The sequence below is a fragment of the Nasonia vitripennis genome, chromosome 2 (assembly GCF_009193385.2).
Source record: "Nasonia vitripennis strain AsymCx chromosome 2, Nvit_psr_1.1, whole genome shotgun sequence".
In the NCBI taxonomy this organism is placed as follows: Eukaryota; Metazoa; Arthropoda; class Insecta; order Hymenoptera; family Pteromalidae; genus Nasonia; species Nasonia vitripennis.
The window spans coordinates 8,274,928-8,295,498 of record NC_045758.1 but is presented as its reverse complement, the minus strand read 5'-3'; the positions used below and the strand labels follow the sequence as shown (position 1 = coordinate 8,295,498).

The 20,571-nt window shown below is 48.8% G+C and overlaps 1 protein-coding gene across 1 annotated transcript in view; it reads left to right on the top strand.

Annotated features, from left to right (window-relative positions):
* The window catches only part of LOC100119453 (zwei Ig domain protein zig-8), a 236,268-nt gene that overhangs the window by 72,694 nt on the left and 143,003 nt on the right, over nucleotides 1-20,571 (top strand). The gene's annotated exons all lie outside the window — the stretch shown is intronic.

The following is a 20,571-nucleotide window of genomic DNA, read 5'->3' as shown; positions in this document are numbered from 1 at the left end:
GTCGACAACATTCGATAATTACAACTGGCCATATCATCGTCGCCAATCTAATTATCAATCATCATCGTGCGTATGCACTATCGCTGTGTACACTCGATATGTGTATAGGTATACATCATATAGACGAGGAGCGCAAACAAGCCGAATAATATACGCTCGCTGCGGGCCTCAATCGAAGCTAGATAAACGATAACACTTAGTTTCTCTCGCAGGACAGCTTTGAAAACTTGGCCCTGTAAGTGGCACGTGCAATAACTTATCTCGCGCACGCACTCGGTCGCCGCGGCGGATCAAACGGTCATTTCTCGCGCGCGAAATCGCCGCCGAAAAACTCTCCCGCTCTCCTCCCAGTCGCGATCCACTTGGCAAAAAACAATTATCGTTATTCTTTTCCGAGCACTTTGTCGCGCGGCCGCCGAGGTAGCGTAAATAACGTCCCGCGCACAGTCAAGTTGAAGGGCCGAGAGTGGAGACGAAATAATTGCCGGACACCCAGGCCGAGCCAATGCTCTCTTCTCTTTCCCTCTTGTGGTCAGGGAGGGAAAAAAATTGGCCAAGCTCGCCCGTGGAGGAATTACGGCTCGGATATACAATCGAGCGGAAGTTACGGGGGTGGAAAAGTTGAAACTGGTCTTACTCAAAATTGAGTACAAATACACCGAGATCGCACGGCAGCATCACCGGTACACGCGTTCTACGCAGTGGGAAAGAGAGAAAGAGAAAAGTCCGCCGCCAATACGCCTCGATACGTTTCCGTTAGCTCCTAAAACTACCGTCTCGCAATAACGGCCCTAATAAAAACTTGGTGTGCCCCGCGCGCGCTCACTCTTTCTCTCTCCCTCTGCGGGAGGGCGGCGAAGAGCTTCGCCGGCGAACTTTTCGCGAAAATAGACGATCTTATTACCTCGGCGCGCGGCGGGCCGGCTCGATCGCGCGCGTCGGATAAAACATATAAAACTGGGAGAGAGAAAGAGAGAAGCGGCGGAAAAAAGGCAAAGGCGAGCAGCCGCAGTCGGGCCGCGCGTATATATATATATAGACTCTGCAGAGAGAAAGAGAGAGAGAGAGAGAGAGAGAGAGAGAGAGAGAGAGAGACGAAAGCGGGTAGTAGTGCCTGGACTCCACCGACCGATAACTATCTGATTATTGTGAAAAATGGTACCTTCATTTTTCCACTCTTTACTTCCATTCCGGTTAAATGACTCAGACTTAACTTTTCTCTTCGTTTTACGATTTTCTAAAGGCCTCCTTCTCTATCTATCTCTCGTAAATTCAAATGGCTTTCGCCTCGTGTGTAAGTCCCTTGCTCTGATCTCTCTCTCTCTCTCTCTCTCTCTCTCTCTCTTTCTCCGGTGTTCCTTTTTTTCATTCCTGATCTTCAAAGAGAAGCTTTTTTGATGGATGACGCCGTGGAGATTCGGTTAATAGTTCTGCGCGGAGGACGATTGCAAGTGAAATATGAGCGAGCACAGGCAAGAGGTAAGCAGCCTTATCGCGTCGCTCGGCGCGAACGTACAAGAAGGGACCTTTCCTCCGCTGGCGGGGCTTATACGGACTCGTTCGCGCCGAATGCTTTCTTTGCCCCAGTGCCGCGTGGGATGAGTGCGACTGGAACTACTAACTAAAAATGGCGAAGATTTCATTGGATGATTTATTGAGAGTGGATATACTTAAACATGTGTGTGTGCGAGCGAGAAAGTGAAATATCGCACTTGGAAAAAGTAGCAGCCAACTCCATTAGCGTAATTTTTTTCAAAGGATTTAACTCTCATTAGGGAGAAAAATCACACTTGGAGAACGGCTCTTTGAGCCGAGTGGGAAGTTTGAAAGGAGGAAGAGCGCTCTCGCGCGCTTGTCCGAACTCATCAGCTCCGGAATCAAAACATTACTTTTACGTCTGCTAACTTCTTTGAAGCGCGAAAATTAACTCTTTTAGAGCTGATTCGATAGAAATCCAGCCGAGCGTTAACTCCGTTACAGACGGAAAATGGCACTCTTGGCGCTTTCTCGCGATTCAATTTCGCAGTTGACTTTTTCAAATTTTCAAGTAAACACCCTGCGCTCCTCCTCCCAACGCGAGAGTTGCAGTTTCGAAAAACGATATTGCTCGTTTAAATGTTTGCCGAAGTATCCCACGAGTGTGTGTGTGTGTGTGTGTGTGTATACTTTCGTTATGCTTCTCGGATACTTCGTCAAAAATTTTCTTGCCTCGCGCGACGCCGAACTTTGACGACGACACAGTTCGAGAGCCAACTCGAAGAAGTAGCGACGAAGCTTCTCTCGTGATACAGGAGGGAAGGAGAAAAAATCCTGTCTCGCGATTCCTTCATCTCGACTCGATGCTGAAAATAAAAATAAAGGCCAACTCTTAATCTCGTCGCTGCGATCTCCGGTATATAAGTGGAGAGCTCAAAGGGAAGCGTTGTCGGCGCGCTTATCTCGCCATTAGCGCTAGTATAGGTGTGTACACTCGGACATCCGTATACAGAACTTTTATTAAAGACGGCGTATTCGCGGAGAACAATAGGTATAGAAATTTCTCGGACTTCGATCTCCCCGGCGCAGAACTTCGAAGAGTTATTCTTTGAGCCTGTGCGCTCACCACTATCAGCTTCTGTTGAGACGGCTTCGCCTGTCCGCCGCGCTGCGCTGCAGCTAAGACTTCTCGCGGCTTTACCAACTTGCTTCGCAGACCGCTTTGTTCGTCGCTGCTGGCGAGGGGTGTGTGTCTATAAAAAGGGACGATCGATGAGGATTGCGGTGTTGCTCGTTGTTTGTCGCTTAATCGCATAGCTCTTAGTCGCTCTGATGTGGGTATGTGGAATTTTTTTATCATTCGAACCCCCGAGAATTTTCTCGCGGTACGCAGGTTCTATACCCTCGCGAAATGAATCCTTCAGTAGTGACGTCCGAGACTGGTCGGACAAGAGTATATACTGCATACTTTCTTCCATGGCTATGGAGAAGTTTCTTCTTTTCTTCGAGACAAGAGGCGCAACTTTTCTCAAACTTTCATATACCTCTCAGTGCATAACAATCGTTGTTTATTTCAAAACGTAAACTTACTACTCGCAGGCACTCCGCGCTCGTAGCCTTGTCTTTTTTCATCAATGACGATGCGTACACACCCTCTCGAAATCGAGGTCAGTGTACAAGGATAATCAAGAGTCCGGACGTTAGCCAAAATAAATCACGTCGACACTCTCGCGGTGCGAAAACGTTCACCCGCACACACACACACACACACACATACATCTATATGGATGGAACCGATGCGGAAGCAATAGCAAATCTCTCGGATAGAAAGAGCGAGATCGAGCTGCTGCGCGCGAAAAACTCGGGGCGCAGAAGCATAATTTAACGAAGATAGAGCGACGCAGAAGCGGAACACTTTCTCTCCTTCCCGAGCGAGTGAGCTAGAGCGCGAGAGAACGGTCGTAAATTCTTTAAAAGCCGATCGCGGCCCGCTAGTCGCAGCTGCTACTCCATCCCGGAGCTCTCGTTCCTCATACGCGGAGCATAGCCAGACGCGCGCGCTGCGAAAGAAAATTGGAGCGCATCGCGCGCGGCGGAGGTAATAGCTTCGCCGGCATTATAACAAATTTCAAACACATGCCTCGCAGGCAAAAACAGAGCGTCGAGTCATTGGGAATTCATAGCCTCGACTCTGCGAACCGCTGGTCAGCGTCGTTGCGCGAGTCCTCGAGAACGACATAACAAAAGATAGCTTGGCCGCGCTCGTGTGTGTGTGTGTGTGTGTGTGTGTATACGTAGGCGGTGTGAGAGGGAAGAAAGAAACTGGCGACGCGGGTAGAGGAAAATCCGCGGGAAGGATTTTCCTTTCCTCCTCCCCTCTCTCTCTCTACCACCCCTGCGCTGCGCTGCAGACACGAAATGCCCGCTGTCTATCTCTATCTTCGTCTCTCGTAAAGTCGCCTTGGCGTTGGGCGCCACTACAATACGTGACTCACATTCGCGGGCAGTTTCGCCACGCGAAATCACCCTGTCTTCGTCATTTGTCACGTCACACGCTCTTCTCCTCCCTTTTTTTCTTTCTTGCAGTACCTACTCTTCTCTCTTCTTTTTTTATTTTTAGCTTTACACACGCGCTCTCGTCGCGGCGGCGGCCGTTGCTCTGCGGACCAGCTCTTCGCTGCTGGAACGTCTTCGTTCTGCTGCGGCATTTCGGGATTTCACTCGCTTCGATTTGCCGACTGCGACGGTGGTGTCGGGTCGGGGGCGAATTACATTTTCCGATTTCCTCGTTTACGGCTGCACCGAAGACGCCCCTTGCTTTTTGGCGGGTGTAGTTGCGGCGACGCCTCTTTTTCTTAATGAGCTTCGTGGCGCCGCACGTACGCGTGTTGAGGCAAAACGAGACCGAGAAGCAAAGAGTTTTGCCGCTGCGAGGAGCGCTGGAAAGTGCTTTTCGGTATTTATATTTTTCGAATTTCGCTGCGAGGGCGCGGATTTTACGGAATCGAGGCATTTTATTCGCTCGCATCCGTCTTAAAAAGAATTACGAGTTATCGACGATGCGATTATTATACAATCGAATCGCGTTATGCTGATTATTATACAACGCGGAGAGTTTCTCCGAGCCAACTAAGACAGAGAGATTCAATCAGTCAGTTTTAATTTGAGCGGCCGTAATACCAAATATCAACAGTCCCGACAAGAGCAATAACTGCTGACGCATGCTCGGCGATTTACCATCGGATCATTCGAGATCACCTCTCTCGAGTGCGAAGGATCAAGCTAAGATTTTTCCTGCTGATTCATAGCAGACCGTTATACAATTCCGTCGTCGGAGCATACACGTCACCCACGACATTCCAAGACAACAACGATCCTATTGAAAATTGTTTACGTATACGCAAGCAGTTCGACCATAAATAACTTGGTATACCACTCGAACAAGCGGCATCCATTAAATTATTACAATTCCGCGTGACGCACAAGGAGTTAATGATCGTAAACTCGACCTCGGCGAAGAGAAAAAAGCCCTCCACCCTTGTAATATCAACTCGACTTCCCGCAGGCAGCAAATCACTTAGCTCCGGCGCCGAAATTTTCGCGCCCTAAAGCTGCCATCGCGCGCGCCACTCGACCGCATAAATTAGGTAATTCGCTTAAATCATGGACGAGCTGCGAAACATCTCCGCTGCGTGGAAAAGGCGGAGAAGAGAGAGAGGGAAGATACAGTGGCCGGCACATGAATCCCTGATAAGAAAGGGGTGGGGGTGCAGAGAGAGAGAGAGAGAGAGAGAGAGAGAGAGAGAGAGAGAGAAGCAGCAGAGAAGGTGGAGAGGAGAAAGTAGCAGCGGCAGCAGCGGAAGAAGAAGTAGTACTAAATTTTCAAGGCGGCCCCTAATGCTATAAAGGACTTTAACGAGAAAAGTCGAGAAGAAGCAGCAGCAGCAGCAGCAGGAGCAGCTCGACAAACGAGCCAGCAGCCGTTCTCGCGCTAAACCTCTTACCAGTAGTAACAGCCGGGATACGTCGGACACCGGATGAGAAAGAGCAAGCGGCGGCTCGGCCGAAGAAAGAGATATATCCGGAGGGCGAAAAATAGGAAGTTACCGTTGCTTCTGGCCCGATAGCGCAAGGAGGTTCGCGCTCCTTGAAATTCGCCGCCAATAGCCGCAGAATTCGGCATTCGATTTCGCCGACTCTTTCGCGCTTACCCTCTTCTCGCCTTTCCCGCAGAGGCCAGAGAGAGAGAGAGAGAGAGAGAGAGAGAGAGAGAGAGAGAGAGAGAGAGAGAGAGAGAGAGAGAGAGAGAGAGAGAGAGACAGAAATAGAGAGAAGGAAATAGAGAAAAAGGCCAAACGTTCGTTCGGTCGGCTCGGCTCGGCTCTCGGCTAGGCAGCAGCGGCAGCTTGGAGGTGGTCCAGAGGCAAAAAATATTATTAATGGCCCTCGGGCCGCCGCTACATTCCGAGGAATCATTAATCTTTGTAAGCCGGCTTTCTCTCCTGGCCTCTCTCCTCCCTCTCTCGTTCGCTACAGATATACAGTCCCGGCGCGCTTGCCGCTTCCATACAGCCGCACGTACGTATAAGGATTCTCGATTGGAAAGCCATCGGCTCTCTCTCTCCCTCCCTCGCACGGGCCCGTATAAAAATCCCGTTATTAATCTACAATATCGGGAGCTATCCCGACTCTCGGCGCGTTATCGAATTCCACGGATATCATCTCTATTTAGGCGAGAGAGAGAGAGAGAGAGAGAGAGAGAGAGAGAGAGAGAGAGAGAGAGAGAGAGAGAGAGAGAGACAGCCAAACTCTCTGCAGCATAATGTCCGCAAAGAACCGGAGAGAGCCGAGCTCCGAGACGCGTACGTACGTAAGAAGCCAGTCGCTTACGTACACGTGTCGCGGCGAATGAAAGCCAGCGTATGCAGCGGCTCTCTCGATTAGCTCTTATAACGCAGTCTGTCTTTTTCTCCTTCGCTCTTCGCGACGAGCAGCAGCTATCTTTTCAGTCATGCCGACGTGTATGCATGTGTGTGCGGATGCGACGTGACAACGTCGTTCGGTGCTAGCGCGTGTATACGTCGCGTGCGTGCTCGGCCTTTTCGCGCTCGCAAGCGCGTGTATTATGCATGCGACACGCGTATACCGCGACTGCTGCTGATGCTTGCGCGATGTTGCGGTCAATTTTTTCAACGTTTTTACGCGCCGAGTATTTATGGCGCTGGTTTGGAATATTTGATGACGGCGGTTCCGACTTTTTCACCTGCTTACCGCGCGGGGCTAACCAATCCTTCGGCTTTGCTTTTTTTTGTTAGTTCGTAAACGAGTTTCGCCCGCGGCGATTTCGTTATGGGCGACGCGAAAAAAGTTTCGGGGCCTGGAAGCATAGACTGTGTATGTGGATGGAACTTTTTAATCGAGTGACGCGTAGTTGGACGGAAAAACAATTGCTTTTATAGGGGAGGAAGTTTAGAATCCGATTAATAGGGGTATACAAATGTTTGCAAACTCTCCGGCCGATTTTGATATTTACGAACTTATGTATTATATACCGGCCAAGGGTGTAGCGACAGAATTAAGCCACTCCTGATGATGCATATGCGCTAAACGAATTTCCATAGGCAAAACGACTCTCGCTCGCTAAGGCTAATGCTATTACGCCTCATAAACTTAGTTTCGAATCCGGCCAACTTGGATTAAAAGTTATTAAATTCTATTTATCCAACTACGTTGATTTTGTTAAACTTGTAACGCCATTACCTCGATGCCTACGCTCGACCTTATATACGTTACATGTACACTCGGGCTTATCGATATACTCGCCCTGACATCGCATCTCAAAGTTAAGACAAAAAAGCGATCAAATCCCGTCATTTTTCAGCTTCATTTTCTCACGAGAGCTGCTAATTATTTATGAACTAAATTCAAACCAGTATTCGTCGCTCGATCCGCGCGCAGTTTCATCGAATCGAATCAATTCATTTATTCGGCGAGAGGAAGAGAATACGCGCGCGGCGCAAAAAATTTTTCGCAAAAGAACAAAAACGCCTCCCCAATATTCAAATTTCCCCGACTCTCATCGCTTCCAATGATGATGGAATAAAAAAGGCATTTCCCCCGTAGCCGTAGCCTTCCCGTCTCTATTTTTCGACGACGCGACATGATGACCCTGTCGAAGGACACATGTGGCCCGCACGACCCTTTGATTCGCTCTTCCCCTTTCTCTCTCCCTCCGCCGCTCTTTTTGCGCCGCGTCCATTCGGAAATACATATATGAAAAGAAAGAGAGAGACACGGTCGGAGAGAAGAAAATTTCAATGGGTAAAAGCGCTGCAGTCACGCCCCGGCGTGTGTCGTCGTCGTGCGGCATTTCACTTACGCTAGGGTATGTAAATGGACGCGCGAAGGAAGGCTTCCATTTGAAATTCGAATTTTCCCGACGTGATTTGTATGTGTGTGCGTGTGCCGAGGCCGCCGCTGCATCTGAATTTTTTTCGTATTTATCATAAAACGTATTTATAATAAATAAGCGTGCGATGTGTGCCTGATGGAGGGAGGAATTCGTGAAATTTTTTCGGCTCGCGAATTTCGGAAGGCATATGCTCGCACTTTATTTTTACGCCGCGACCGGAATTAACGTTACTTTTCGTTGGGAATTTACGTTGGGTTTATCCTCGGACGTCGTTGATTTTTATTGAAAATCAGTGTAATTTATTCTTCAATTTGCGCCGCTCGAGAGCCTAGAATATTCATGAGCCGAATAAATGACAACTTGCGTGTTTGTTATTAAGCATAAATTGCAAAACCGCCGCGCGGCATTTGCATTATTCCCAGAGACTGAGCAGCGCGACAATATAAATATCAGTGCGCGTCTCGCGCAGCGTGCATACACATAACCGTCGTCGTTGTCATCTCGTGCGCTGTGTTTGTCTGTGTGTGTATGTGTATATTTCACGTACACATCACGGCAATACGTAGTGTAGCTCGAAACTGTCGAGTCTATCAAGGCAATATCATAACTTTTGACTTTGAGAGACAATATGCAAAATATAATGTCTGAGGAAGGAACGTAATTTTCCATCCTCTCCAGAGGAGGGCGGGGGAGGGAAAATTGAAGTTCGCCGTCGTGCGCGCGGGCGCGGTCTCGGCTATATGATGTCTCTCGTGTGCCCGCTCGCGCGCACGCTTTGGTTATGAGAAACGTACTTATGTACACGTGCGTGTAGAACAACCCGGAGGGAAATGACTGGGTATGTATGGCTTATTATACGAGTCAAATCTGCGCAGCGAGAGGAGAGTTATTCTTTGATTTTCCCGAGATTCACGAAACAACGCCGGGACGTACGGATACACAGCCACGGGGTCGATAAAACTTTATGAAAACTCCGGAATAAGAAGTAGCTCCGGCTCTCTCGCTTTCCGATGCGGTTTCGCCCGACGTATAAATATACCGCGGTCGAGACGCGCGCCGCGCACAAAGCGTTCCCGGAATCGCATGCGAATAGTGGCGTTTGATTCAATTGGAAACGCGATTGATCGAACGAAACGCCGAATTTCATGCATCGTTTACACCGCGATCGCTATGTTACGATTAATACACCGGCGGTCAAAGAGATAAACAAACACGCGAAAAGCGACCACGACCACGACGACACAGAGGGGACGAGAGGAGAGAAAGTGCCGTGAAATAAAAAAGACAAAAGGTAGAGAGAAAAAAATCATAACACGCATTTGTCGACAATGCAAGCGCAAACACGGGTTGGCGTGCCTGCACAAAGAAGGCGCGCATTGTTTGGGGAAAAATGGCCCCGAAACGCTCGGCTGCCGGCGCAGACACACACGCGCGCGAGACGTCAATGCGAGAGCGAGCGTACCGTCCTGTCACTCAGTCCAAAACCGTTTCACAGGCACTTTATTGCTGAATAGGCCGGCGAGCACAATCACGTAAAATGGATGTTCATGCAAAAAAGGGATAACAATCGAAATGAAAAAAAAAAATACACACGCGCGTTGCTGAAACACCAGACCGAGCAACGACGCAAGATTGGACGCGAAGGAAAAGAGAGAGGGAAGTGAAGCTAACGCCGACCAGAAGGCAATCGACGAGAGTAGTATAAGTAGTGGTAGTAGTAGTACGCAAGACGCGTGCAGATTTTTCCAACACGTCGCGCGGTAATGAAATAACTAAAAATTCGCTGCACTGCAGCGGAGAATATCGAATATGCCAGAGGCTGCGCAGGGAAAGCGAGATAAATACGAAAGGCGTACATTATACGTATAGACGCGCAGGCATTTGCAAACAGACAGCGAGATTACACGAGACGGTGAGATCTCTCCGCGGGATTTTTCCCGCTGCTTTATTTTTTAATATTCATAAGTCCACGCGGGCGTTGAGTAATGCCGCCGGCTAGACGCCGGGGAAATGCTCGATGAGAAATTTTCAAGGGATTACGACGCTTAATCCCTCGTCGCACCTCTTGGGTTTGCCAATCTCAATCAATTATATCCTCCGGCGAAGTTTTTACATCGATTCGAAATTCCACTGATCTTATTGCGCTGCAAGCTCTCGCGCCACGAGAGAGAGAGAGAGAGAGAGAGCTTTCGCCTGCATCCTCGGCAATTTACCCCGGGTGTGTACAGAGAAAGAAGCTCAGTTCAGGCGAGCCTTTTAAAGAAAGCTCACGGCTTCATTCTAATGCACTCAGGATCGCTGACGGCGGCTGGTGCGCCCCGTCGCTGCAGTAAAACATCGATAAATCCCAATCTGCGCTCCTCGAATCCCCTTCGCTCAGCTCTCTCTCTCCCGACGACGACCTTCCTTCCTTCTCGCGAGCGCGAGCTTGGAAGACGGTAGAGTTTTCGCGTCACAAATCAGGGCTCCGGCAATAAAGTGTAAACTCGCCAGAGGCGCCGTCGGCGAAGACGCGCTTATCAGCGGCGCAGGAGTTGCTCGCGCGCGCCTGGGAAAGAAAGGGAGATTGACTGCTCTGCTGCTGCTGCTACTGCTGCTACTGCTGCTACTGCTGCTACTGAGAGACACAGAGAAAAGGGAGAGAGAGAAGGAAGTCGAGTGTGCGGCCCCGAGTCGTTTGGTGCGAAATTCCAAAATACCGCGGGTGCGCGAGAGATAGGGAAGACGGCGGGCGAGGGCGTTTTGATTTCTGGCTACAGCTTCGCGTCGACGCCTCGAAGGATTGTTTATTCGACTGTGCGGATATTTTGAGTATGAGTTGAAAAAGTATTTTAGAAAATGCAACGGAAGCCCCTTCCCTGCTCGAGAAAAAGTAACTTTAGAGTGGCTATCAAAAGGTTTGCAAAAGTCGCCTATCCAATCCAAAAGCTCTCAAATTCCTCGCATCGCGAAGGCACTAAAAACTTAATTATTTTCGTACGTGCGTTTATTAAATTCTCCTACAACGCACAAAGAATCAAACGAATCGTCACTCATAATTGCATTTCCAACTGCTGAATCAGCCCCGAATTTCATCCACGCACGAGCGAAGACAAGGCTCTCTCTGTCGCACGGGCACGCGAGAGATATAGCGGCAGCGGCATACCCGCGCAGATTTTTGCATAAAAGGCCATCCTCTTGGCTGCGCTTACCAACTGTAACTCTGCCCCTCGGTACCTCCTTCGCTCTCGCATTCTCAGCAGCAGCAGTTCCGAGAAGGCGACGACGACTGCAGCCTCAAGTATAACGTCGGGGAACAGGCGACGACAACACACGCGGCGGAAGGAAGATTAATTATGCGGCGCCTCATCTGCTTCCCTATTCATGCGCGGCGTGGACCGACGCCTGCGGAGCAGCTTTGCTCCCTCCCTCCCTCTATGTACATGTATATGTATATACATAAGCACGCGTGCACGCCGGGCGAATGCAGATTCGCGAGGGGATAAACAAACGGCGAGCTGAATGCGGGAATTCTGGATGTTTGCGCGAGCAAAGCGAATGGAAAAGACGAGCGCACATATTTCCAGCCCCTTTTTTCTTCTCTGATACGCCGCGTGTATGTATGGAAGCTCGTTGACGCCGATTTCTATTCGTGCTGTCCCGCCAGCGCCGGTGTCTTTTTACAGGATACTACTCTACAGAAGCTGATTCGTATACGTGCTGAAAAGTTTCTCGCGACGCTCCTTTTATTGTTTATACAACTCGAAGAGTCGAGCAGCGTTGTTTATATCGTGTGTACAACGTCGCGGCGGAAATCCGAGTGGTGTGTAATTTCGGAATATCGTTTTTTCAGCGCACTTGTTCGAGAGTTTTTAGAGTCGGCCGTGTAATTACGCGCCGTGGAGTCTCGGGCGCTTATGCTAATTTTGCGTTTGCTCAGCGGGATAAACACGCCACGCGATAATCCAGCCAAAGCACTGCGAGCTTCGCTGTGCATAGCTGCTCGCTTTCTCTCTCGTTACCATATTTCCGAACAGCTTGCGCGAAGAAACGGCAATAAAGCCTCGAGGAGCTTCCGCAATTACGAGAGCTCTTTCAAGGAATATACCTCGCCAGCGCGCAGAGAGAGTGTGAGAGAGAGGGGGGAGAGAGAGAGAGGGGGAGAGAGAGAGTGAGGGAGAGAAAGAGAGAGAGAGAGAGAGAGAGAGAGAGAGAGAGCGAGAGAGCCAAGAAAAGTTTTTATTTACACGCGTAAAACTCGATTAATCTCCAGTGCTCGCGATGAGTTGTCGTCGTCGTCGGTGGTCGTCGGCACGAGCGTCTGACCGAACTCGACCTCTTCCACTTGTGGACGTGCGCACGCGGCCACGGTGGCTTTATCGCACGCGCCGTTAATTATTCATCGGCGCCGGGATTCCGAGATTTCGAATTTAACTTTCGGGGGGGATTAATTGAGTTTTAGCGCTTGCATAATTGAATTCCTCCCGAGTGTGTATGTGTGTGCGCGTGCGTGTGTACGCGTGCGCGAGGCTTCATTCTCCATCGCATTACGCATTAACGTTTTGAGTTGGGCTCCCGCTGGTACTTCGGTGCTACGCGTACAATAACTTTGAGTAATGTTGATGCACCACCCGGTGCTTAACTTGAGGAGTAAGTTAACGTACATACGGTTAATGTAACAGAAGCATACCGCGGGGACGCACGCCGTGTGTGTGTGTGTGTGTTGGATATCCCTCACGTTTTCCGCGCGGCCGTATAGCTGCGCACTTTAGTGCTTTTCCTCTAATAACAGCCTTATCACGCATACGTATCTCGTTACACGCGCTTTGCACGTGCTGCTGGGATCGAAAGTGAATGGAGAAAGATCGTAGGAGTTTTTGAATGAAGCTTCCTGCAGCTGGCGAGATGCTATCGAATCGCGCGGCGAACGTGTATGTAGGAGAGATTATAGGCGAGCCTTAAACTCGACGCGGGAGAGCGAGCTGCGCTGTAATGAATATCCTTTGCTCTACATTACAGCAGACTTATCGGGTTACTCGTGATAGCTAACTGCACTTGGCCGCGAGTAGTATATTTCGGAATTCGCTGGATTATAACCGCAGCGGCGGCGAAATGACCCAGAGATAATTCATCGCTTTATTTTTCAGCGAGCTGCCCAAAAAACGATAACGCCCGATATCAATTTCCGTTAAACTGACATCCTATAATTATCGCAAATATTATATTCCTTTCAAAGCTGCGCACATCTCCTTTAAAGCTCTTTGAGGGCAGTCATCTGCATCGCGCCGGCTTATCGCAAACTCATCCACCTTTAAACAATTTCCAACGAGCGGAACTTTGCTGAATCTCTATCTCGCTCTCGCTCTCGCTCTCTCAGTATAATCTGTCGCATTATGGTAATGTAATCGGCGAAATATTCGGTCCGGTGGCAGCGGCTGCGCCAGTTAACGGCGAAATCAATCGGATCAACGCTGAACGAATTATAATCCAGCCTCGGGGCTTCCGCTGCCGCTACACTGCAGTAGCACCCAGCGAGCGCGCCGGCAATCGAGTCGGCTCTCTCTCTCTCTCTCTCTCTCTCTCGATGAGCAGCTGCGTGTCAACAGTCTTATATATGTATATAGAACGCGCGAGCGATAGAAGCAAAGTAGTCGATCCCGAGCACTTTCAGAAGAGCCAGCCAGCCGGCAGATAGCGTGTCATCAGCATCGCGGAAGCGGGAAGCTGTGTCGGCATTGTTGTAACACGAACGACAGGATGAAAAGAGAGAGAAAGCTCCCTTATTCTCATATCGCGGCTTCTGGCTTATCGAATGACAAAGAGCGTGCCGATAAGGCGGCCGACGGTATCATCGTTTCCGTAAACAAGGCGTCTTCATCACCTCCTCGAGGGCCAGCTTATTGCTGCCGCCGCTGCTGCTGCTGCAATCGTGTTCTACTTTCAGGCTTATTTTCTCCTCGCGAAATTGAAATTATGTTATTTTTCAGACAGTCGAGTTTTTTTTTACCTTCGCAACGATTACACTCGGCATTCCATAAAGATACATCCAGTCGCGTAATCCACTCACGCGAAACTGTTCACTTCATGATCTCTCACTGCCTTTCATCACACGTACTCGCGCGCGCGTGAAATTCCATCAAATTAGTCACGGCGACGCTCGCGCTTAGCCCTGAAATCCCTCGACTGCTGTACAGAGGGAGACAGAGAGGGCTTACCTGGACAATATTTAGGTAAACGTGCAGTGCGCGAGCGGAGGAGAAATGGCACATGCCGACTCGACAGATTGAACGAGCCGTTTGTAGCTCGTTACCCCCCGCTGTACGCGACGCGGGCGCTTTCCTATTAACGAGAGCAAGAGAGAGCGAGCCGGCATTGCGCTCGCATTAAGATTTGATGCGGCAACGGCAAAGCAACGAAAGGGAAGTAGGATAGAGCGAGAGAGAGAGAGAGAGAGAGAGAGAGAGAGAGAGAGAGAGAGAGAGAGAGAGAGAGAGAGAGAGAGAGAGAGAGAGAACTGCATGGGAGTACAGCGCTGCTGGCTTTGCATCAGGGACTTGACCTGCCTAATCGACTATGTGTGAGCGCGCACCTATGCCTCTTAAATGTAGAGAGGGGGTAGTAGGAGCCTCATTCCTAGGCGCAATCGCTTTGTCCGTAATTAACTTGTGAGCTTTCGTCGCACAGAGTACGTCACGCGCTATGCGTGAGGCAGAGGGAGAGAGGATATCGTCATGCACGCTGCTGCTGCTGCTGCAAGCTCTCAAGTGCCTGCGTCGCGGAACGAGACGACTGGATTATTGACGGCGGGGCAAACAAAGTTTAGAGGAGCTGTGCCGCGCTGCGCGCCGCCGATCAATGATGCACATGCTGAGAATGCCGGAACCGAGTGAAACTAATTAACGCTCGCGTATGTGATTTGCTCTTTGGGGATCTGCCCTGCGTTGCGTCGTCGGAATGATTTTTTTTTCAACCCTTCATTACAGTTGACTTTGATTTAATTTTCAGCGATTGTTATACAGCAGGACTCGTCCATTACCACCCGCTGTTTATTGCTCGTCGGTCTGGATCGAGGTTATTATGCTTTCATCAGCATTCGGTTACGGGGCTTTCTCGGAATAGTCGTTGTTGTAACTTCGCCGTAGCGCTGGAGCGCGTTGCTGTGCTATTTTTATAAAGGCTGTAAGGCAGGTCTATCAGCCTTTATAATCCAGGTCAAAGACTTTTTCACCTTTCGCAATTAATTCCGCTCTCAATAGCCGCGCGCGCGATAAAATTGTTTTCGCGAAAAACGCGCGCTCCCCATCCTCGGCGTTTTTTTTTTCGAAGCGCTGGTCGAAATTGCACGAGCAGCAGCATCGACAACGAACGCCGGTAACTGCTTATTACAATTGACAGACACGCGCGTGCGCGCGGCGCTGTGTTTTTCCACCAGAGCTCGAGAGTGTTGGCTTTGCTGAATCCGCGCGTTTGAGCGTAAATACGAAACGTACAATTTTCATACTCCCTTCTTTCCGCGAATGCGATGTATGACTTGCCACACACTTGGCTGCGCGGTGCGGATATGTTTGCCGGGAGGCAAAGAAGCATGATTTCTACCCCGTGGTTTTGAGCTTTGTTTATGTGGAAAAGATTGCAGCGTTTTTATTATTATTATTATTTTGTTATAACTCGATGGAAAAAACAGCTGCGTAAAAACCCTTTGACCCAGGTATAAAAAGCGTATGCACTCACACATTGCTGCGTCTACGGGGCGAATGCTATTTATATGGGATGAAATCCTATTTATACTGCGTCATGATACTGTTATATTATAAATCAGGGTTAATTATACTCTAACGTTATCTCGACAAAAACACTTTGAGTTTGACTGTTCTCCGTGAGACGCTATTGCGAGAGCAAAGCGTTTGACAAACGGCTTGAAGCTTTCTCTCTTTCTTCCTATACGAATTCACGTATCGGTTTTGCATGCACTAGTTAAGCTAACACAAGAATACACTACAACACTTTCCACTGACGAGCAGCTTTAAGCAGCGTAGTAATAATTTTATTGTGGTTCAGGTGAGTTTTAACGTCAGTCAGTAATTCAAAGCATCACGAGTGAGTATGTGCCAAACAACCAATTAGTCCATAATTAGGATCGCGGTAGAGAACAAAACTGGTATCCTGACGAAACCCAGATGAAACACGATCCCCAAAAATCCTTCTCAGATATAGTTCGAGCCGCACGTGATTAGTTCCCGCGCACGAGCCCATGACAACAAGACGAGCGAAAGGGCCGAGTAAAAGCCGACAGCGCAGCAGAGTCTGTGCGGTGGATTTGCGCGATCCGCATCACGTTGCGCCAGAAATAGCAGCGGGGAAACACGATACCTGCAGCTTGCCGCGTCTTTCGACAAACTGCGCGCGCCGATCTCGTTAATTAGGCAAACAGTAGCAGCGAGATGAGCTACGTATACCTAAGGTTTTCACCACTGATGATATTTGTGCTTCCATTGCTGTGGGATTTGCAACTATGCACACTGCGACGCGGCAACGGCCGAGAGAGGAGATGGTCTCATATCTAGGACGTATACGTATGTAGAGTGAGAGGGAGAGGGAGAAACGCGAGAGGAGAGAGAAAAACATCGGTCATCGCTAATTAACCGCAAGCCACCTGACGTTTGCCCAGCGTCGATTGCTCTGGTATGCATATACGTAGGTTGGGACGCGACCGCAGCAGCACAGCTGGCCAAATGGGAAATTTCAAGAGGGATATAGCGGGCTATGGTTGAAAAATCGAATTACACACTATCTCCATCGGGACAACGCGTTTGGAGGCTTTTTGTGGCTGATACGATTAAGCGGGATGTGTTGCGCCGCCGGATCCATACATGCATTGTTTTTATTGGGGGGGATGGATGGATTTGCGCCGTTCGACCGAAATTTCTCCGAAAATTTGAAAGAAGCTGACTCGCGTGCGATTTTCGCGTTGAATCGAAGACAAATATAAAGTTTTGGAGGAGGAATTTTTCGGTCCGCTTGTTCGAGTTGACTCAAGAGCTGGGCGAAGGTTTGCCTGGATAACCTTTGACTTTCTAAGGCAAACTTTGAGATGCATTTACCGCGCATCTTTTCGTATGTTTCGTGGGACGCATTTGTAAGTCTAAGCGCCAAAAATGTGGCATATAAAAGTAACGATCGTGATACCTTGATGCTGCTAAAATATTATTTATGTAACGTATGTGTGTTACAATACATGATTCGGTTCTTACTTTTCGCAAATTAATTAATAATTTGGTTTAACAGCTTTTTAAAATAACAGGCCTTGTACACTCGGAATTTTAAAAGATGTGAATATACAAGCTTGCGTGTACGTATGTATTTTCAATGATATTTGCATTTCAACATTTTAATCGGCTTATATTCCGAAACGAATATGCGTTTAAATCATCTGATAATGTTAATATTACGTCCATTAGTCAAATTTTCATGTACTCGTTTGTATTACGTTGTACTCTGACATATTAAATTTGGAAACTACTGACGGTACATGTACACATCAATCAAGTGTAATGAGCATCAGTTCGTTGGAAAGCTCTTTCCGCAATTCCAGTTTGAATTCGCGCGATGTTCATTCTCGGGAGTCAATTTTTTTCACGATTCCGCGTAAAACTTCTCAGTACAAACGTATTTGAGAATAACTCAACAAGTCAGAGTCGACAGTGGTTTGCAATTTATTTTAAAAATCCACAGCAAAACCGTATACGGTATACCAAGCCACAAAGCCATTGCAAACTACTAATCCCTAGCAACGCTCCATTCCATTCGCTCAATAACAGCCATAATAATAGCAGCTCCTGGGCGGTTGAGTTCACTGGATTCGGTCAATCAGCCAACGCGCTTTGATTCCTTTGCTCGAATCCTCACACACGCGCAGACTATATACCCTGCAGAGAGAGAGAGAATATCGGCCTTAGACCTACAGCAGAGAAGAGCTCATTTCCCCTCGAGCATAGCAAAGCAGCACTGCCCTGCACTAAGTATAACTACATACCCGATTGCGTTTCTGTACTATTCCAACAATGAACTCTGCGCCACGGATAAGCACGGCCTGTGACAACACAAAGAAGCCGAGCAAAGAGTCAGGCTCTTGGATAGATAAACGCTTGGATGAAAGGGGCCGAACCGTGCGCCGAGTCATCATCGGCGAGAAAGCTGAACAAGCAAGCCTAGCAGGCCAGCTACTTATTTGACTCGCCCGAGTCGATGCCTTTGAATCAGCCGTTCGAACTCTTTTTTTTATACATCAGAGCCTCGGCGTCTGCGTGCGAACTTTGGAGTATGATTAGGTGGATTGATGTGTATTATATAGGACGCGAAATACTTTGAAAGCTAGGGCTGCTGCAAGAGACGCCGCTTCCCTCCTTGGCAATATTTTAATTGCCAGAGTAGCTCGAAGGGCTCGAGATTACACGCGATGGCTTGGTCTAGAGGTGAGAAAATGTTTTTGCCAAGATGACTATCAACTTTAATAGGATGTCAAGGAAACTAATGGACTCGGTTGCTCTCTGCACTTGAAAGCTTGTGTTACCGGAAATACAACGTAACGAGGCGATTTCGAGCTTCTTGAAGATGCTTTGAAAGAATGGCAGCATAATCGAGAAGAGAGAAGGGAGACGTAAGGGAAAAATTCGTTCTCTCTCTCTTGCTTCCGGAATCAATGAGAGCAGTCGTTTCAGCGAAATCCATGACCCGAAAGTGAGAGCAGCCCCTCTTTGTTGGAAGATATTTTTAAACTTTGGTCTTTTTGTCAAAGCTCTCATTTTAATTATGGAAGCGATTCTTTGTTTTCACGAGAAAGAGAGAGGAAAGGCATCTCAAGCCCAGCTCAAGCTCGCGCGGAAATTTTCAGAGATGCTTTATTAAGATACACCTATTCAAAATAATGGGGATGCGAGCGACATACGAGAGGAGACCTTGAGCCCCGGCGTTTCAGTTCGTGCGTCATTTTGAAAGGGTCCACGGTGTCACTGCTATGGAATCCATTATGCTGCTGCCTGCAGGGGAGTGCAGGCTTTTCTTTGAAATTGATGCCTCGTCGCGTACATCCACGTGGGCGTTATTTTCGAGGTCGTTTCGGTTAAATTAATCACCTTACGAAGCAATGACAATAAAACAATGTTATAATGAGCTTTCGCTGTACGACAATACTTCGTCAGTGTTATAACTCGTTACGAATCCTTACCCGTTAACGTCCACTCGCATTCTCCCAATGCCCAAAGTCAACTTTTCAATAAGGGCAGTACATCAACGGCAGTACTCCTATACCGGCTCCTATCCTGTACACCAACTCTAGCGGGCGCATAACGAGCCGAGCGCGCGAGTGTAAACTACAGGGGATAAAAGACCGTCAAACGCATTTGCAGGTCGCTTAATGAGAAGCGCGCGTGTGTGTAGGCTTAAATATACACACAGGCGGACTGAGCCGGCAAAGGGCTACGGCGAGTGCATACATACTATTAGTGGAGCGCAAAATGAGCCGAATGAGAGGAGTGTGCCCCCGCTACTCTCACGCACGTTTAGCACAAAGAGAGGACTCTGCAGGGGCATTTATCGAAAATCCTCTCTCTCTCTCTCTCTCTCTCTCTCTCTCTCTCTCTCTCTCTCTCTCTCTCTCCCAGCACCAGGAAACGGGCCGCGAGAGGCTGGCTATGCGGAATTGGATGAATTGCGCGTATGTGTCCAGCTCAGCAGAGCGTTCGCCGCTGCTCTGCAGAGCCCTACATCCACTACTTTGCTGAATGCGCTCTGGATATTCAGCGAACGACCGGAATCCTGACAAAGTATGCCGCGAACATACACATACGTGTAGGCATTGGCTGTACCCCATCGAATACACTCACACGTGTGTGCGGAAAGAGACACGTCCGAGCTTTCGAGTCTTTTGCGGAGAGGGAGAGATGGCTACGGCCGAAAAGCGGGTTTATAATAAGCACCTGTATTTGGTAAGCGAGGCGTGGGTGGTTGCGGGTATCAAATGACCGCTTGGGCACTCGCTATGAGCTGAATGCGCGTTTTGAATCGTCCATTGAAATGAACCGACTGCTGCTGTTAAGAGCGTCGTGTTCCCGGCTAGCGTGTAATTTTCGCGTTTTTCACTCGTTCGCGCGTGGGTTTTGAAATAAAACTTCAAAACTCAGCTAATTACGGCTGTAGCGAGGGACTAATCAGCCGTCGTCCGAATTGCCCGTTATAATGATTTTCGACCCAAATTCGCGGCGTTCAATTCCGCAGAAATACTTCGTCCTCCGGGAATCATCCTGTATAGGTATATCCTCATCTCCGCTGATACGCACCGCAGGTAAACGCTGCCCTCGTCGCACAAAGAGAAAGCCATATCCGAACTTTTCAGCTTAAAAACTCGCCTCGCTGGCTTCGCAGCCCCTGCATTTTTTTCTCTCTCGCTCTCTTCTCCGTACGCGAGAGGAGAAAGGGTCGCGCAGCAATTTGAGTAACGACCTAATTAATCCGTAATTAATAACCGAGAGGCGCCAAAGCGGTTTCCTTATGACGGAGTTTACGAGTGGCCGAAGGAGGCGACGGAGCGCGGCACTAAAAAGTGCGTTATATTACGCGGCTGGCCGTATATTATGTGCCCTCTCTCTCTCTCTCTCTCTCTCTCTCTCTCTCTCTCTCTCTCTCTCTCTCTCTCTCTCTCTCTCTCT